Source organism: Ranitomeya variabilis, chromosome 1 (genome assembly GCF_051348905.1).
Source record: "Ranitomeya variabilis isolate aRanVar5 chromosome 1, aRanVar5.hap1, whole genome shotgun sequence".
NCBI classification, from domain to species: domain Eukaryota; kingdom Metazoa; phylum Chordata; class Amphibia; order Anura; family Dendrobatidae; genus Ranitomeya; species Ranitomeya variabilis.
The window spans coordinates 460,070,171-460,090,934 of NC_135232.1; the positions used below are offsets into that span (position 1 = coordinate 460,070,171).

At 40.8% G+C, this 20,764-nt stretch overlaps 1 protein-coding gene across 2 annotated transcripts in view; it reads left to right on the forward strand.

Moving 5' to 3' along the window:
* Positions 1-20,764, forward strand: part of LPAR1 (lysophosphatidic acid receptor 1) — a 163,337-nt gene that overhangs the window by 66,498 nt on the left and 76,075 nt on the right. The window contains exon 2 of one of the 2 annotated variants that reach the window (XM_077250441.1): positions 1,477-1,543. The exons of the other annotated variant lie outside the window; for it this stretch is intronic. The gene's annotated coding sequence lies outside the window, so the exon portion shown is untranslated. The remainder of the gene's footprint in view (positions 1-1,476; positions 1,544-20,764) is intronic. 2 annotated transcript variants of the gene reach the window in all.

Genomic DNA, 20,764 nt, shown 5'->3' on the forward strand with positions numbered 1-20,764 from the left:
TTCTGCCCCTCCCTGGTGTTGTCCTCAACTAAATAAAGCTGAGCTTCAACCTTCCGGCTCTCATTATGTGGTTTTAAAAAAAAAATGGTGGTTAGGGCCTACTAACGGCTTCTGCCCCTCCCTGGTGTTGCCCTCAACTAAATAAAGCTGAGCTTCAACCTTCTGCTCCAAATTACCATTTTGAAAAATGCAATAGGCTTTTCAGGCCTACAAAAGGTGTCTGTCTGTGTGCCCCTCCCTGGTGTTGTCCTCAACTAAATAAAGCTGAGCTTCAACCTTCCGGCTCTCATTATGTGGTTTAAAAAAAAAAAATGGTGGTTAGGGCCTACTAACGGCTTCTGCCCCTCCCTGGTGTTGCCCTCAAGTAAATAAAGCTGAGCTTCAACCTTCTGCTCCAAATTACCATTTTAAAAAATGCAATAGGCTTTTCCGGCCTACTAAAGGTGTCTGCCCCTCCCTGGTGTTGTCCTCAACTGAACAAAGCTGAGCTTCCACATTCTGGCTTTCGCCCTATACTATCAGATATTAAACTGCATTTGGCCTACTAGTGTGGTTAGGCCCTTGAAACAGTGTCTGCTGCTCTTGGGTTTGCTACTCCACTGAACAAAGCAATGCCGCCTGTTTAGTCCTGTTACCAATTTTGAACTGCATGTAGCCTACTTTATTCTTTGGCCCTATATCTGTTTCCTCCTCATCCTGCCCATTGCCCAGCCACTGCTAAATGAGTCTGCTGGTACATTGACCTAGACCACTACATTCCCCTTGTACTCTACACAGCCAGAATCTGTCCCTGCTGAAAGTAAGGTTCCCCTTCCCGCATGTTATACCACCTTACACAGGGACAAAGAGGAAGGTGCAGATGAAAGTGCAGGTTCCTTCATCAGGTGGGGGGGCATACTCGTTGGCGACGTCACTGGCACAGGGCCCCTCAGAGTACGCAAAAGTGTCGCTGCTGGTGGGAGGCGCCCCCGCCATGCAAACACACCGCCGTACTTTGAGGGGCCCTGTGCCAGTGGCAATGCGAACGAGTGGGCCCCCCCCCTGCTTGCTCAGGATCACAGCACTTGCAACTTTTAAATACTTACCTTTCCCTGCAACACCGCCGTGACGTAGTCCGCATTTCCTGGGCCCACGAAAAACTTGAGCCAGCCCTACTCCCCCCACAACTTTCACCCAATTCCCTATGCCCAACTATTATTATACAGTTAATTAAGATTGGCAAGCTTCAGAAACAAGAATGGATGTTTTTGGCATTAAAATGGGCACTGTAGGTGTTTTCCTGGCCTCCACTCACTGCCGACTATGCTTCCCCATTGACTTGCATTGGGTTTCGTGTTTCGGTCGATCCCCGACTTTTAGCGATAATCGGCCGACTGCACTCGACTCGACTCTGGACAAAATCGGGTTTCCCAAAACCCTACTCGATCTTAAAAAAATGAAAGTCGCTCAACCCTATTTATCACCTTTATATTTTAGGACAGGTCACCTGGAAAGAATAGTGGTGAATGGTGATCTATACAAGATCAATGTGGCAGCTCTAAATGTAAGTTACATTTTTATTACTGTGTACACTACTATAAGCCATATAGACACCAGCAATGTGTTATCTACACAGCGTTCTTGGCCACTGAGCCACCAGAGACTAAATGCTATTCTAGAGGGTCGAAATAAATGTGTTTATGGATGATTCAATAGTGTGAACGAGAGAAGCCTTCACTTGATGCTTGCCTCCTAGACTCAATCACTTGGAACAGGTTATCAATATGAGATCTGTGAGGGTCTGGCACCCAAACTCCCAACTCCTCTAATATCTGTTCCAAAGGTGCAATGTATGGATTGGAACACCACAGCTCCATACATCATTTACATGATTTAGTGGGTGTCAGACACACGTCAAATGACCTTTCATAGGAATAGGTCATCTATATGCGAGTTCCGGACAATCCCTTTAATCTCTTCACGACCTTTGACCTTGGCATCTGGGTACTTGTACTAACCTGGAAAATCATATTGGCAGGTCAATTTTACCATATAGTGAGCATGCTAAATAAAAACCCCAAATAATTGGGGAATTGCGCTTTGTTTGCAATTTCAACGCACTTGGAAATGTTTTCTCGTTTTCCAGTGTATCACAAGATAAATGAATGAAGCCATTCAAAACTACAACTTGGCCCACAAAAACAAGCCCTCTTACGGCTATGGCGATGGAGATATAAAAAGTTATGACTCTTGGAATAGGGGGAGGAAAAGACAAAAAAAAACAAAAAACAAAAAGGAAAATCACAAGGTCGTGAAGGGCTTAATTAAATAAGAATGTGATTTGGTTTGAACATAAGGATGTTAGCTCATTTGATCCTTAGATTTTATATGCTATTTTATATTATTACTAGATTATCCTCTGGTCCATAGAAAATTAATGCAATTTTGACCTATCATTGTGATAACATATTAGGGATATTCCTTACTATAACTATTACTAATATGATAAGGAATTTGGAAAATAATATACCTTGCTATTTATAAATGTCCCTATATAACTCAACTGCAGAAAATAGTGCTCATCAGTAGTGTTGAGCGATACCTTCCGATATTTGAAAGTATCGGTATCGGATTGGATCGGCCGATATAAAAAAATATCGGATATCGCAGATACCGATACCCGATACCAATACAAGTCAATGGGACACAAATATCGGAAGTGATCCTGGATGGTTCCCAGGGTCTGAAGGAGAGGAAACTCTCCTTCAGGCCCTGGGATCCATATTCATGTAAAAAATAAAGAATAAAAATAAAAATTGTGGATATACTCACCCTCGGACGAGCCCTGGCTGTCACAGCTGCAAGCGTCTGCCTCCGTTCCTAAGAATGCAGAGAGTGAAGGACCTTCGAAGACGTCGCGGTCACGTGAGCGGTCACATGAGCGGTCACGCGACCAGTCACAAGACCGCAACGTCATCGCAGGTCCTACACTCACAGCATTCTTGGGAACGGAGGCTGCCGGTTGCACCGCTGAGGTCCAGGGTCCATCGGAGGGGTGAGTATATCCATATTTTTTATTTTTATTCTTTATTTTTTACATGAATATGGATCCCAGGGCCTGAAGGAGAGTCTCCTCTCCTCCAGACCCTGGGAACCATACGCTCCGCACACGCCTGGGAAGTTATAGGAACTTCTGATTCCGATTTCCGATATCACAAAAATATCAGAACTCGGTATCGGAATTCCGATACAGCGAATATCGGCCGATACCCGATATTTGCAGTATCGGAATGCTCAACACTACTCATCAGTGATGAGTGGACATGGCAAAAATAAAATTTACCTGCTCACATAAATTTGGCCAGAAAATTAGATTAGAAGTTATATTATTCAAATTAAACATCCCTTATTATGCTGTGGGAATTTCCAGACCCTAGAGAATAATAAACGTCAGATGTAAAAAATATGTATATATCCATATACCAACCTCACCACTCACCTCTGGCCCTTTTCCTTCTCACCATCACCTGCCAGTCTTCTCATCAAGGCCGTGAGTGCTGAGGGTTCTGTACAAATGTGTGAAACGTCATAACGATATGACATGGGCATTATCAGAGCCAGAAATCCCTATGTAGTGTGAGAGGTCTGGGGATTTCAGCAACGAGGACCAGACGGGCGACGGTGAGAAGCAGAAGGACCAGACAGGTGAATAGAACATTTTTTTAGCTTATAACCTACTGTTGGCTTTTTACGGTTAAGACAAATGTCGGCCAGAAGCTTCTATATTGCTGATTCTGTGTGGAAGCAAACTCCTTATTAAATCACATTTTGGTGGATGAATATTTTTGAAATATTCAAGTACAGTTCAAGTCCACTTGAATGTGTTTGCTTATCTCCAGCTGTCATACTCTTCTGTAATTATCTACATTGAAACAAATAAAAAATTGGGTATGAATCTGTAATATGGATCTCTAGGCATTCAGTTTTTCATTTTTAAAAAAGCTTTGCATGTGAGAGGCCTGTAACTCCTATTTTACAATGGCGTCAAATTAATAATTCTGCCCTAATATATAGAATTACAGACTGCAGATAGGAAAGGAAACCAGAAAGTTAGAATAGTGGTCACATCTGACATGGACTCATAAACGTGTGTGAAGCGTCAGCTGTCTTTGTGGTCAGTGAATGTCCGCTTCCATCTTTCACACTGGTGACTCAGAAATGTGTCAGTTTATCTAGTGGGTTTTATTGTCAAGCAGGACAATATGCTGAATGGCTTTTGTGCAGAATTTTTATAAAGTTAGCAATATTTCTTAACTACTACAGCAAAATAATCATTTGCCAAACACTGATCTAGCTGAACATTGTTATACAATCAATGTAGTAATAACTACTTTCATATTTATAGAGGACCTGTCACCTGGTCAAAATTATCCAATTTTTGTCCGTCTTTAATTCGTCCTGATTTTACCTGAGCATTCTGTAAATGGTTCCAGACTATTTGGGTCCTTTGATTCACTGCTACTTTTTCGTGGTCTTTACAAAGGGGTGTTGCTGACATGATTCTCTGGGGGCATGCCATTAATCTGTTTTGTATTATTTCCTAGTGAGCCATGCCCCCCTGCTGGGTAAAGGTCATAGAAACAAGTAATAAATCAAAAGGCCCATACCAAATAAAAAATGGCATACTCCAGGGAGCAGTGAAAATAGAAGAGAAAAAAATGGCAATTGTGGCCTGGTGACAGGTCCTCTTTAACCATATGAAGTTCTACCAGACACCGTATACTGTATATAATATGTCTTATGCATTAAAACCAGCATGAACCATAGGTGGAGCAAATACCTATACTAATATGATCATTGCTTTTATTTTATAACCTATAAAAGAAAAGTGAGATCTCCTGCTCGATGTGGACTACACCTTCTCAGTTTGGATGCACTGCCTTCTATGCACAGTGTCCCCAGGGGCACATTTTGAAAATGAGATGTAACAGTAAAGAAAGGCAAAAGGGGACATTTAGGAAGACTGCAATACTAGTTGAGGAGTATGCCAGTGAAAACATGGTGTACACTTCTAAAGAGCAGTTCCAGCTACTACTGGCATCTGGAGCAGCTGATCGACAAGGGTGCCGGGTGTTGCACCCCCACTGATCAGACTTTCATGACATATCCTAAGTATAGGCTATCAAATGCCAGACAACCCCCTTCAGCAATGTGGAAAACCACTGTAATCTTGTTTGATGACATGTATAATGTGAAAATTGAAGGTGAGGCGAAATAACCACCGATGGGAGTCAATTAACAAGTTGGAACTTTTCAGGCAAATAAAAATGCTACTGGAATGTGATAATTGTGCCTAGTATGTCCTGAGATAAAAGAGCGGTGCTATAAACATTTATCACCTATTCATAGGTTTTAGGATAAATGTAAGATTGCTGGGGGTCTGTTGCCAAGAAGTTCACCGATCTGGGAATGATTGTCCCAAAGTTCCCTGTCCATTAAGCATTAGTGAGCATGTGCAGCCTCTGCACTATTATCTGTTAATAGGAGTTAGAGAAATGGGTCATACGTACTCACTAAAGCTTCATTCATACAGAAGACTTTAGTCCTTATTCATAGGTGCTGGAAGTTTTCCCTTCCTTCCCTTCTCCCTCCTTCCTTGATTACTCCACATTTTTTACCCCAATTTGAATAAAAAAGGGTGTCATAAAATATGTCTGATTTGTTAAAAAAAGCAGATACTTCATACAAGATTAGGGGCGATCATTTTCTGTGCTTGCGCCAGAAAGTCAAATCTATGGGTTAAATGAAACTAATTATTTAGGCTGTGTGTGAAACCACCTCTTCCACTAACCCTCCTTAAAGAAAACTGCCGTTAGTGGCAGTGGGTTAAAAAAGTTGCAAATGAGGCGTACATCTAACATGCGCTATAATTTGCAATATTTTTACACCAGAAAACTAATTTATTCGCATTAGTAAGTCTGCCCCTTAGTTGTCCTTCTTACAAGACAACAGACTAATGAGCCTCAGTTTTTCCAGTTACCTATTATGTGGACTTTAAGTAAATACTTCCCTCATTGTATAATCCCATTCATTGTATAATCATGGCAAAAAACGGAAAGTAATACTCTGTACTCGAAAACTAATAGCTCTGGTCTTCTTGAAACAATTAGCCTTTCCTGTTTTCATTCCATAAGCAGCAAGTCTGATAGTTTTATGGGCGGCTTTACGAACGTTAGGAAAATGTTGCAGAATATGGTTAGCACGGGTCGCTGGCTAAGTATTTGTGCTGAGATACTGTACAAACCAGGTAATAAAATGTTGTACTTCCCATTTAAGAAGACAGAACCACTGAGATGAGGAATCTAGAAATAACAGACAATAAGGTTTAGGTAATAAGTGGTGGACATGTCGGACCACTTTGAGAAATCTGTTCACTTGTTCCCATGGCACTACAGGAAACAAAGAGGCTGCAGGAAAACCCCACGCTATAATAAGAGGAAGCAAAGCAAGAATACAATTTTGTAAATGTCTACAACCAAAAGGAAAGGGCGAGATCTTACTTAACTGCATGTCTATATTCTTACCTGTGTGTGTACATGAGAAAAATTGCTCTAGACGGACTTGTGACATTCGGTACTAGACGGACTTGTGACGTTCGGTTCTAGACAGACGTGTGACGTTCGGTACTAGACAGACGTGTGACGTTCGGTACTAGACAGACGTGTGACGTTCGGTACTAGACAGATGTGTGACGTTCGGTACTAGACAGATGTGTGACGTTGTCACCTACATTCCCGATTCACATTGCAATCCCATTAATGCAGCACTTGTCACTCTGCAAATAACTGCATGGAAGTAATTGCTCTACACGATATTTTAGCTTGTTTCCCTTAATAAGTGAATTTCTTTCGCCTTCCATAACCTAACTGTGACCTTCCAACTGACCCTCTTCTATATCAACCCCAAGCTTTTACAACCCTGCCCTGCTCCCACGGAACACCTCCCTTTCTCCCAATTGAACACTCGAACACCTTTTTATTTGGATAAATTGGCAAAATGGGCCTTTTATTAACTATTACAATAAATAACTTTTTGGATGGAGGTTCTTGGAGCTCCAAAACCTGGCAGGAACCAGTAAATAATAATTAACCATCCAGAATTACCCCCAACTGCGACCACAGGCTCAGGGGCACCTTTGCTGCCCGAAAACCTTTTCCATAACACCGACTCCCAGGGACCCCATCCTGTAAAATCCCCAAATCTGGCAGGCAATCAACCAAAATGAAAACATAAAGGGGAGGTTACCATCCACATAATGTGCAACCCCCACCACAATTTTGCCCCCAATTCCAAGAGCACCCTCACCACAGCACTTCGAAATGACCCAATGACATCATCATCAAACATTTTGATATTTTACCTTTTGCTTGAGCCCCTAAATTAAAGGGCGGGACCTTCGCTCTTTGTGCCTGGTGCCGTTTGCTAGCCCACACCCCTCCCAAGGCAGATAAAGCCTGCTTAATTGTAAACACACCCTATTGTCCAATCCCTATAAACTTTTGACCCCACAGAGCCCAAGCTTCCACCCACATTTATCTTTAAACCCCTGCTTGCCCTAAAAACCAAGCCAAAAACCAAGTCACTCTGCCCATGGCTTGGCTGAGAGCGACGTTTTTCCTGTCTGATAATTGAGAATTTTTGTTAATCTGGATAGCTACCGATCAAATCCCATTTCTGTAGCATTAATGGGAACCTGCCAGTAGTTTTATGTCATTACATTTGACAGCATGAAAATTGGATTCCTGCAACCCCTTCATAGGTGCCCTGCCTTTGAAAAAGTGTTTTATGTCCCCGCTGCATGCAATTTGTATGACCCAGTCCAATGGGTGTCTCCAGAATGCATGCAACGCCACCCCGGTCCCTTCAACCGTTGTCTCTTCTATCTGGGTGAAAGTGGATGACATTATTCACATGGTGCTCGAAGTCTCGCTCCAGCTTAGTGGAATCAAGAACATGCCTCCCTCTGCCCTATTGAGCAGTCAGTGAGCTGGTGACATAGAAGTGAAGCCGATGCCTTTACATCACATGACTTCACTCCGCTCTAGGGCGCCTCCTCAGGTCTCTGAATGAACTGCGCAGATGCGAGACTTTGAGCATTATGTGCATGATGTAGGAGAGGTCAAGTTGGAAAGGCAGAGTGTGAAGAATCTGAGCTGGCGCCGAGTGCGATCTGGAATTGCCCATCGGACCAGAGAAATTGCATGCATCGTGGGACATGAATAATACACTTTAATGGAGGCATTCAGGGATACTATAAAGGGGTTGTGTGACCCAATTTATATGCTTTAAAAAGTGATGGGCAGGGTTTATAAGGCATAAAGCTGGTGACAGGTTCCCTTTAAAACAGTTTGCCTACCAGAAAAAGTGATGTCATTACTTCCTGAGAGATGGGAGGTCAGAGATCCTCAGAACGAAGCAAGTTCCAGATTTTGCATGCCTGTTTGTAATGAAGCTGTGGCATACGCTAGGGATATTCCAGAAAATACGAATAACCCTACAAAGGAATCTAAGAGCTTGCTCACCTGAGCATATAACATGGCCGAGTGCTATGTGATACTTTATCTGATAGTACTCGGCCCAATGTTATACTGAGGGGCAGTGAAGATCTGTGATTTTTTTTTTCTCATGCCGATTTGTAATGAGAAAACAATTGCAGCATGCCAAGAGGGCATCTGATATTGGATCACGCACACCCATGCGAGTCTATCAATGCATGTGAAACATTTGACTGCACTCGGATTTCATCCGAGTGCAGTCCGATGTACACGCCCAGAAACAATGGAGAAATTTAGTCCTCCATCTACTCCGCACCTGTGATAAGATTCTCTCATGCGAGAGAATCAGATCACAGTTAGATGACATCTGGTTCAAACTTTGAATGAGTTTGATCCGAGTGTCATTAGCGTAGTCGGCCTACTCCTTTATATAATTGTCAAGTGAAATGTAAATCAAAGTGGCATAAATAGCACACGGTGGCTCAGTGGTTATTACTGTTGCGTTGCAGCCCTGGGGTCCTGGGTTCAAATCCCACCAAGGACAACATCTGCAAGGAGTTTGTACAGTACAGACCAAAAGTTTGGACACACCTTCTCATTTAAAGATTTTTCTATATTTTCATGACTATGAAAATTGTACATTCACAGTGAAGGCATCAAAACTATAAATTAGCACATGTGGAATTATATACTTAACAAAAAAGTGTGAAACAACTGAAAATATGTCTTATATTCTAGGTTCTACAAAGTAGCCACCACTAAGGTGTGCACACAGGGCTCCGTTAATACTATATTATCAAGCATGGATACATAGCTTTGTAGATTTCGCTGTTTTTCACAAACCACAAATATAGTTGTCTACTTAACATTTTGAACCCTGTGAAAAACAGATCCTGACTGTGTGAAAGTGACACAAAACAGATGCATTTTGGCATTACTTTAGATCTAATAGAAATAAATAGGATCTGTCAAAGGCTTCATTCCTGACATTGTTCTTATAAATGATGTCACAACAGCATCAGGAAGAACTCTGGCTCTAAGCTAGTCTTAACCAAACGAATGTACAGAATACAAACAGTAACACCTGGGTCAATACGAAGCACCTAAAAAAAGTGTCTTTGGTCTTTACTGTATGGCAATGCTTTTTTTCGCAGAACTCTTTAATGCAGAAATTTGAGCTGAGATTTTGATTTTGGCATTTTTATTGCAGTTCAATGTAATATACAATGAATACGTAGTATTGGTAGTGTACTCCACCCAACTTCCTTCTTCCATGTCATTTTTATCAACAAAAGAAAATCCCTTTCAAGTTGTACTGTCTCAGCCTGTCCTTAGCTAGGGCTATTTGGGGGGCCCTAAATCAAGAACTAAGGGGCCATGTAGAAATGGGGACAGTTAGGTTATGTTCGCACATTGCGTTTTTTCATGCTAATTTTCAGCTGCATTTTACTGTACCAGCAAAGTCTATTTCAGAAATCTCATGCACACAGCTTGTTTTTTTTTGTCCTCAGTATTTTGTGCAAGACATTGTTTTTTGCCGAAAGCAGGATGTCACTTCTTTCAGCGTTTTTCACCCATTGAAAACAATGGATGGTATCAAAACCTGATGAAGTAGAATCACATTTTTTTAGTCAATAGATTTTACCGGCATGTACAAGAGACAAATGTACCCTGACAAAAATGCAGCAAAAACAAAAAACACAAAAAAAAAAACGCAGCAAAAGCTAAGCAAAATTTGGTAAATTTTTGTCATGTTCTTTAGGCTCAAATTTGTGACAAAACCTGAAGCAATCCTGATGCCAGCAAAGTGAATGATGTGTCCTGCACACGTTGAGTCTTTTTGACTTGCAGATTTGGTGCAGAATTTAATCTGCTCCATGTCAATTCTCTGTGCATTTTTGCCCTGTGGTTTTCACCACTGACTACACTCAAATCAATCAAAAATGCAGGGGGAAAAGGCATGGAAAAAAATGCAGGCAAAACACACCAAAAATGCATTTTTTTTGCAGCTGAATTTTTCCTGCTAGGAAATGCAGAAATGGTGCAGAAATTTTACTCAACATGTGCACATACCCTTAATGGGAATTGTGTCAGTTGGATCAACCCTCCTAAAGGTCATAAGAAGCTGAATAAAATGGTAACTTGATATCTGCGATACAATGTCTTATTCCAGATAAATCTTTATTATGTAATATTATGTAATATTTTTTAACATGTATATGTGCTGTTAAAATCTATGGGCCAGACAAAGATCTCCCTGAGAATCTGCTTGATAAAGGTTTATACCGAAACGTCGCCGCAGTTGGCAGATTAAAGCTGTAAGTTTTTTTTCTTATCACTGACCGTTGTGGCGCTGTCCTCTTTTTTACATTATGGATTGGACTTTTTAGCTGGGTTGACCCCCTGGCAAGGACTTGCGTCCACAGGCCTAGGAAGGCTATAAGGGACATAGGGTGCGGTTTAACCTATTTTTTGGATTTGCTCCCTGAGAATCTGTCTCCAGAACTTATTTTAAATGAAGAGGGGTGTAACTAGTGTGAGACATGTAATGACTGACAGTCTGCTCTCCTGGTCTACATATCTCACACTGGTAATGACCACTGTCATGTACAATAAGCCCTGGAGACAGATTCTCAGGGAGATCTATGTCCAGCCCCGATATCATAACAGCTTATTTACCTATAAGAAAAACGTAGATCTCTTGGGAATAAAACATTGGTTCGCAGATACCAAGGTATCATTTTATTCAACTTTCCATTACCTAAATTCCATAACAGGCGAATGAGATGATTGATCCTACTCACAGATTCCATTTAAGTAAAAAAAGGGTGTCACAATGAAAGAGGTTGGCTTATCAAGATGATGACCTATCAAGGTTAGATCGGTAAGGGTATTGCCATGGATCAGCTATTATAAGCTGCGACAGTGGCTGGATGGAAAAACATTAAATGGAGATCTGGCTGGTTAAATAGGAACTAGCTGAGCGGTGGAGATGTAGAGGATCAGGTCCCCACTGATCTGGTATTGATGATCTAGCCTAAAGATAGGTGGTCCATGTTGGGACACAGGGCAATCACTTCAAGAAAGCAATAAAAGATGCACACATTTGGGCAGACAACATGGTAGACCTGTGCATTATGGAACAGTAGATCAGGCGTTGGGGGATTTATGCCATCCATGTGTTACATAAAGGGACATTGATTTACATACTGCATGTCTGGCAGGCTATGGCTTGCCCTGGTTAAATCAGCTGTGTGCTGGAGTGTAGATGTTCTCTGAGGCGTCTTTCAGATTAAGGAGGCAGTCTATGATTAAGGACATATTTATACCATGACCTTTAGGGGGTATTTACAGAACTGAGCCGAGAGATCAGAATAACAGAAACTGGCCAAGTATAATGATGCATACCGGGAGACCATCCCAATGCAACAAGTTATGGATTTCTCTGTTTCTAAAATAATACTTAATACACAACCATGGGTAACTTCACGTGTTTCTTGGCAGTTCAACTATCAGATGTAAAATCAAATACTAGCGGAAAAACCAAACATGTATTCTTCTGTCTGCAAAACAGCTTACTGCTAGTCAGGACAGACTCCTTGATTTTATATGGTGTTGACAGGAGTTTTTCTAAGTTGGAAAGAATTGTCCATTCTTCCAGAGATCAGGGCACAGGATTCATTCCATTAGTGGAAATTTGGAGTAAGGTTGTGCTGACTTGACAGAATGTTTACAGAATGATGACTTCCTTAATGATTGTAATCATCGACTGATTTGCCAAGTTATGCCTGAAGTAGTGTACATGAGTTAAACTCTGGTTTATGTAGATAGGTATCATGAGGTAAATACTAGTTATTACATAGTCTGTTTCTATTTTTTTCCCTGAATTACAATACAGTTCAAGAAAAATTAAAATGGGGTTATCCAGTCTTTAGTGAGAGTGACTGCTCAAACCAAACGCACCCTTGTCATGGCCACACATTGCCGAGTACTTCACCAGCTATCTGTTTTGAATCTATATTATTATTATTCTCCAAAATACCTTACATCTATCACATAGTATAATGTGACCAATCAGGAGAGACTATCATAGCCAGTGTAAAAGTCAAGGCAGGGAATCAAGCAGCTAGTTTTGGATGAGTTATGATAGAGTGAGCACATCAGAGCTCACAGCTTAACAATACAGACAGGAAAATAATGCACTAAAACATTGGATGAATATTACAGTTATTTATGCAAATGCAGCAGTGATGAAGATGAGTGTTGTTGTCTATGAGATTAAATTGATAGGGAAAGAGAAATAACTTTCCATGTAGATTCATATTTTACACAATCATTTCCAGGTACCGCATTTCTTCAAAAATTTCAGGAGTGATGTGTCTAGGGTGCGCTATTAAAAATTTGAGACTTCTTAATTTGAAAATGATATGCTCTACAGTAATGTTATAGTAGTTTGTATAAAGAATATTTAGGGTGGTAATGCGGTCATAAGAGGACATGACTGTGCTCACGATCAATGGGCATCTCAGCACTGGGACCCTCAATCTAACAGAACTACATTCATTACTTAAAGGGAACAGGATCAGCATTTTGTGTTAAATGTACAGTATTTTTTAAAATATTTCAATTTGAGAGTGGTTGATACCTTTCAATGGCTGACTAAAAATATAGTAACAAATAGCAAGCCTGGTGAAGAGACCTGAGTAGTCTGGAAAGCTTGTAATTTGTTACCATCTTTTCAGTTAGCCATTAAAAGGTATCAACCACTGAGGACTCTCAATTCTAAATATTTTTTTTCTATCTACTGGGTAACACGGTACCAAGATAGATTTTTCCTGTATTTTTATTTTGATGTTTTTTCTTCCCATACCAAATCTGTAGTAAAAAATAAATTATAGAAATCTTGCAATTTTCACACTGACCACTGGGGCTTTTTTTAGACTCCAACTTCCTGTTGTTTCAGGAAGCAAGACATGAACATTAGGCACAATGACCAAACTCTGACCCTATCTTTTGTACTGAAGCATGAGGAAGTGCATGTGTCATCGTGAAGGGAGGAAGAGCAGGGTCAGCTGTCATTTTGCCTATTGTGATTGGTTGATTATGTGTTATCAGTTGTGAATAGAAATGTTACCTTTCATTGTAATCCAGCTTCTGATGATGAGCCTTGATGAAAACTTTTCTAGAAACAGTAGGAAGTATGAGTTTGCAAAAGCCCCAGTGGCCAGTGTGAAAGTTGCAATATGACTAATTTTGTTTTCTAATAAAAATTGTGATTTGAAAAAAATGCCCCAAAAATACACGTACCGGTAATTCAAGATCTGATTTAAACAAAAGGTTAATTTCTGGTGCTAGCTTCTCTTTAACTAGGGAGGATGAAAAAGGTTTTTCTTCATCGCTAACATTCATGATATAGCTGCGGGACATAAATCACTGATTGGTATTGATCCGATGGACCATTTATTAACCTGTTTCCATATGCTGTATTCACAATAGTGGAGGGAACAGCCACCTGCCAATGGAAGAAGGTTACTTGTCAGGATACGTGAGACACTAGAATGTTATTCTTCTGTATTTCATTCATTTTACATCCCTACAGGAGAAGGAAAAGTTGATTTTATAAATTCTCCTAGTCTGTTGACAAAAGGGCGTATGATAGATGACCTGGGTCAAGTGTGGGGCACATTTCCTCTTTGAAGCTGCGTTCCTCAACGTACTGCCAAGAGATCTCAGCTCAGAACTACAGTTAATTGGAACAGATAACATTTAATAACTGTCAGAAATCATATAGTAATGTGTTGTTGGAGCAAACTAGCGTTGTTACAGAGTCCGGAATTCAACAATGTATACATAGGGTTACACACTGTAATTCGCCACTGCATGCACAGCATATGTTATGTCCCATAGCCAACATTATAAAAGAGCCTTCAATTTCAAACTTATGGTCATGCTAAGAATATTGTACAGAAGTGCTGTGGAATGACCAATCCAGTTTGCTTCAGTTTAGATCTGCACAACAGCCCTATTACTCACACACAGAAACTGAGCGATTCAGGGGAAAAGTAAGCAAACAAAAAAAACAATCACAAACTCATTGTGACATCCATGATGAAAAGATATTAGGTGACTACTATGGCCACAGTTACATGTACAGGGCAGTGCGGGTCTACAAGAGTGCTTAGAAATGGATGAACTCAGACTCAGACAGACTTTGTGCTACCCACTCTATGTAGAAGATCCTTGGGGAACACTAGCCTTCACACTTTAACCCAGGCACCAAGATCTGGACTTGTGCTGTGTCTTCTGAACATATGCTCTGTCATGCATCACTGTTGGGTGTGTACGCCTACTGGAGACGGACACCCAGATGCAGTCTACTATGTTGGAGTGTCCGCCTTCAGTAAGTGTATACGCCCAAAAATGATGCATGTCTGCACATTTGCTCTGCCGGCACCATTATAGTCTATGGCCCATCAGTGCCTACACCCGAATCCCAATGTAAGCCTTGATGGGACCAACAAATGGGTGCTAGAATGCAGTTTTAAAGTTCCCTTAAAGCCTACATACACATTATACTAATGTCGGCTGAACGTGCCAATATCGACAGGTTCAACTCATGGTCTAATGTGTGAGGGGGCATCGGCCGACTGATGTTTGGGAGAAAAGTCAATCATGCATGTCCGATTTTGGAATGCTTATCACATTGTTGTCCCTAAGAAAAGCTGCCGGCTGACATGTCAGTTGGTGACTTTCATGTATAGAACACAAGAGCGCTTGGCCGATTGAGCGTTTTTGTGTAATAGGAGAGTCAGCCAAGATGGCTGTCAGCCGAACAATGGGCCAAAGCAACATTTGGCAGATAGTCATCTAATGTGTATCACCAGCTTAAGAGCTCATGCAGAGCTTACCTGAACAGCCCTATTGAATAACAATGGTCAGAGTACTGTCTGATCAAAAATCGGACTGCACACGTCTGATTTATATGCTCACCTGCATGAGCCCTTAAGGCCCTATACACATTAGAGTAATGTCGGCTGAACCCACCAACATCGATGGGTTTGGCTGACACTCTAATGTGTATAGGGGTGCCAGCCGATTGATGGTCGGGAGTGATGTTGATCGCACATGTCCGATTTTGGACACGGGAGTGCCCAGCTGAACAAGTTCTCCTGCCCATGTGCCGGTCGGCTGAGATGGCTGTCAGCTGGAAGATCGGCAGAAGCATGGTCAGCCAACAAGGTCACAGGAGCGTATAGAAAAATGAGTCTGATTTTCATCCAGAAAAGTGGGACGATTTTTCTTGTCATCCGTGTGCAGTCTGTATGTAATCCGTTTTTTCAATCAGCAGCTATTAATCATTTACAGTTTCCTGTTACAGAATTGTAATGTATTTGTAAAATTTGGATACCACTATTATGGTCTGTATGGCATCCAATTTATTTCTCACATTACACCGATTTCGGAGTGAAATTTCAGTTTTTATCATGCCAAATACAGCTGAGAAAAATACCCAGATCTGCACGGTCTCACTGAATAACATTGGGCCCAGTGCAGTACGATTTTTTATCAGATTACACTTGTCCGGGTAACACGCTCGTCCGAGTACGGCCTTAGGCCATGTGCACACGTTCAGGATTTTTCACGTTTTTTTCGCGTTTTTTCGCTATAAAAACGTGATAAAAACGCGGAAAAAACGCTAACCTATGCCTCCTATTATTTACAGGGTATTCCGCATTTTTTGTGCAAATGTTGCGATTTTTTCCGCGAAAAAATCGCATCGCGGAAAAAAAAGCAACATGTTCATTAAAAATGCGGAATTGCGGGGATTCCGCACACCTAGGAATGCATTGATCTGCTTACTTCCCGCACGGGGCTGTGCACACCATGCGGGAAGTAAGCAGATTATGTGCGGTTGGTACCCAGGGTGGAGGAGAGGAGACTCTCCTCCATGTACTGGGCACCATATAATTGGTCGAAAAAAAAGAATTAAAATAAAAAATAGTCCTATACTCACCTTCGATGTCCCCGGAGTGTTCCCGCCTCTCACCGCTGCATGCCGCCGCTTCTGTTCCTATAGATGGTGTGGTTCAGGACCTGCGGTGACGTCACTGTCTTGTGATTGGTCGCGTGACCGCTCATGTGACCGCTCGCGACCAATCACAAGCCGTGACGTCACCGAAGGCCCTGAACCACGCCGGCATCTATAGGAACGGAGGCTGCAGAGGGTGAGTATAACCATTTTTTTATTTTTTTTATTATTTTTAAACATTCTATCTTTTACTATAGATGCTGCATAGGCTGCATCTATAGTAAAAAGTTGGTCACACTTGTCAAACAGTATGTTTGACAAGTGTGACCAACCTGTCAGTCAGTTTTCCAAGCGATGCTACAGATCGCTTGGAAAACTTTAGCATTCTGCAAGCTAATTACGCTTGCAAAATGCTAAAAAAAAGCGAAAAAAACGGAAAAAAAACACACAAAAAAAAAATGCGGATTTCTTGCAGAAAATTTCCGGTTTTCTTCAGGAAATTTCTGCAAGAAATCCGGACGTGTGCACATACCCTTATACTCCTTGAGAGGAGAAATACTCTCAGCCTCTTGGATTCTCCCGCATTGGTGTCTGAGTGCGAAGTACTTCATTGTACGCTAACAGATCTCATTCACATCCAGATCATGAATTGTTTGTGATTCTGAGACAATGAGAAAATACTCTATGGGAAACAGACGCTTTCACTGACAAAGATCATTGTAATGAACTTTCTAGACCTTAGAATTTTATCATCACAAGACAGAGCGTCAAAGGAACGTTATCACTAAGTAAACCATTGTGTGGTTTGTCAAAAACAAAAGAAAATACTGGGAACTAGTTAAAAATGGAAGAACTTGTCAAATATTCAAAGGCATGAGATAAATGTCCACCTAAGGAGCAAGCTTCCAAGCTTTTTTTGTAATGTTCGCCATTAATTTGTCTAGGTTTTATGCAGGTAACCTGTGAAAATTTTAATCTGACATTTTGTATTTTATATTTATGTATTTCAACCAAATTGGTCTACTATCTTATAGAGGAATCATGCTACTGAATTTTAATGGCTGATACTTTTGTTGTAAGGGGAGATGGCACTAGATGTGTCTGACAGCAACATACTCCGCTCTTCCTGGTCACCAAATTTAACCGATATGAGATACGGCCACCACTTTTCAGGGCTGATGCACAGAATTCTATAATGCTCCATATATGCCCCCAAACTGACATGCAAGACAAGAAAAAGAGCTTTTAGTATACTCACCCACGGGGCTTTCCGGTCTAATGGGCATTGCTAGTCTTGGTCTGATGCCTCCTTTCTTCTTACGATCGCCGTCCTCCTTCTTGCTTCGTGTGGATGATGCGTCCTACGTCATCCACAAAGTCTCCCGGCATTGCACTCCTGCGCAGGTGTACTTTTCTGCTAAAGTACGGCAGTGCTCATGCGGCCGGTCTCTTTGGTCTCTGCACATCCATACAAAGAAGAGGAGGACGGCATCACAAGAGGAGAGGAGGCGCCGGACCAAAATTGCAATGCCCGTTGGACCGGACCGGACCGGACCGTAGGTCAGTATAATAAGAGGTCTTTTTCTTGTCTTGCAGGCCGGATCGATAACAAATGCAGCATATTACAATGTTGTATATCACTGCTGAAAGGTCAAGGCTTTAACTCATATGGGACAAACCTAGTGACAAATTCTCTTTAAATCAAAACCTTATTTTACAAATTATATCATTAGAAGATCAGACTTTCTGAACGTAGTACCAAGTTGTAAAAGATAAAGAAAATGCAGTTTTAATTTTTATTTCATATATCAATAGTACACATTAAAATAAGCAACTTTGCAATATATGTCATCAGGAAATGTGTTTCTTTCTCTACCAAAATTCTCAATTCTGAGGTAAATCTGTATTCAGCGAAGACTGACTTTCCCATTACTGAGATAGGAGATGGCAGCTGCTACTAATTGAATTCTATCTAGCTAAAAGAGGGAGGAGCTCTGCTTCTAGCTCCTCCCATCTACATAGAATCTCATCAGCACCAACTGCCATCTCCTATCTCAGTAATGGGAAAGTCTTTACTGAATACAGATTTTACCTCAGAACTGAGAATTTTGATAATGGCTGATCTATCCTGGCAGACAAAGAAGCAGATTTCTCTGATAACATATATTTCAAAGTTGCTTATTTTCATGTGTACTACTAATTTATGAACTAAAAATTAAAACAATGTTTTCTAAAGCGCTACCCGATTCGCAACAATAAACGAGCACCAACTGGCAACATGTTTACTGGTAAATGGTCTTTTCACCCCTTAGCGTCTGCTGATAAGCATTAAAATGGCAGTTCCCTCATTACCATTTTAAAACGGTGATCGAAAATAAGGCTTTAGCACCCATCAGAGTTGGTAGCCGTGACCACGGAAAGTGCAATCAGGGCCACATTTTCCGTTGTCCGATCACAATAAAAGTGTGCCGGCTCTTTCAATGATTTCTCTCTCTTCTGACTTGACATACGTTAGAGGAGAGAGAAATGATGCCCTCGAGACACCCCAATACCTCTGCCATCCTCCAGCCAGGCGTCATCTTACTAGAAGAAAATATAGTGGGCAGATGTGCAGTGCGCCCACTGAGATCTGCTGGCGGTACCTGGCAACTATTGGAAATTTTTCCTATTGGCTCCTTTTGATCTTATCACAGTGATCAAAACAAATAATAAACCAAACCCCCCTATGTCAACCCCTTAGTTAGATAAAAATGATAAAATATATATATATATATATATATATATATATATATATATATATATATATATATATATATATATATATATATAATATATATTTTTCCATTCTTTGCAGTTGGGCTTAGGATTGGGGTTATGGGTTGGGTTTGTGTTAGGGGTGTGTTATGGCTAGTGTTGGGGTTAGGGTTGTGTTAAGGTTGGGTTTAGGGTTAGAATTGGGGTTTTTTCAAAAGTAAAAAATGATGATATGAAGGCTAGTGTTGAGCACAAATGCTCACTACTCGAGTTTGCATCGGGTGCTCTGGTATGCACGGAGTAATGCGGATCCCCACGTTTTTTTGGGGGGAATCTAACAGCTGTGAAACATGCAGGGCAGGGACTTGAGCATGTCATCCGAGCATCCATGATATTTTGTGCATACTCGAACACCCGATGCAAACTCGAGCAGCGAGCACTCAATACTAATGACAACATATTCAATATGACGACCTAATGTCAAATTCTGTGTCGTACCTGTGGGATAAAAATGCTCACTATACCCCTGGATAAAATCCTTGATGGGTGTGGTTTCCAAAAAGGTGTCACTTGTGGGGGGTTTCCACTGTTTAGGTACAAGGAGGCTCTCCAAACACGATACGGCGTCTGCTAATTGTTTCAGTAAATTTTACACTCACTCTCTTCCGAGCTCTGCCATGCGCACAAACAGTGGTTTTCCCCCATATATGGGGTATCACCATGCTCAGCAAAAATTGCACAACAACTTTAGGGGTCATTTTTTTTTTCCTGTTACTCTTGTGAAAATAAAAAAAATGGTCTTAAGTAAATTTTTTGTGAAAAAAAGTTAAATGTTCATTTTGTTTTCCACATTCCAAAAATTCCTGTGAAGCACCTGAAAGGTTAAAAATCTTATTGAATGTGGTTTGGAGTACCTTGAGAGGTGCAGTTTTTAGAATAGCGTCACTTCGGATGTAAGGTGGCTCCTAAAAAGATGGTTTTGTAAATTTTGTTGGAAAAATTAGAAATTGCTGAACAACTTTTAACCCTTATAACTTCCTAACCAAAAATATGTTTAACAAAATGATGCAGGTGTAAAGTAGACATGTGGGAAATGTTATTTATTAACTATTTTGTGTACCATAACTTTCTGATCGAGGGGCATAAGAATTAAACGTTTGAAAATTGCAAAATTTTCAAAAATTTTCACCAAATTTCCAATATTTGTACAAATAAATGCAGGTCATATCGAACAAATATTAGCATTATTATGATGTACACTATGGCACGAAAAAACAGAATCAGTGGGATCCGTTGAAGCGTTCCAGAGTTATAACCACAAAAAGTGACAGTGGTCAGATTTAAAAAATGTGGCTTGGTTATTGAGGTCAAAATTGGCTCTGTCACTAAGGGGTTAAAGGGGTATTCCTAATTTATTCCATCCTGTACATAGCATCCAACATGTGAT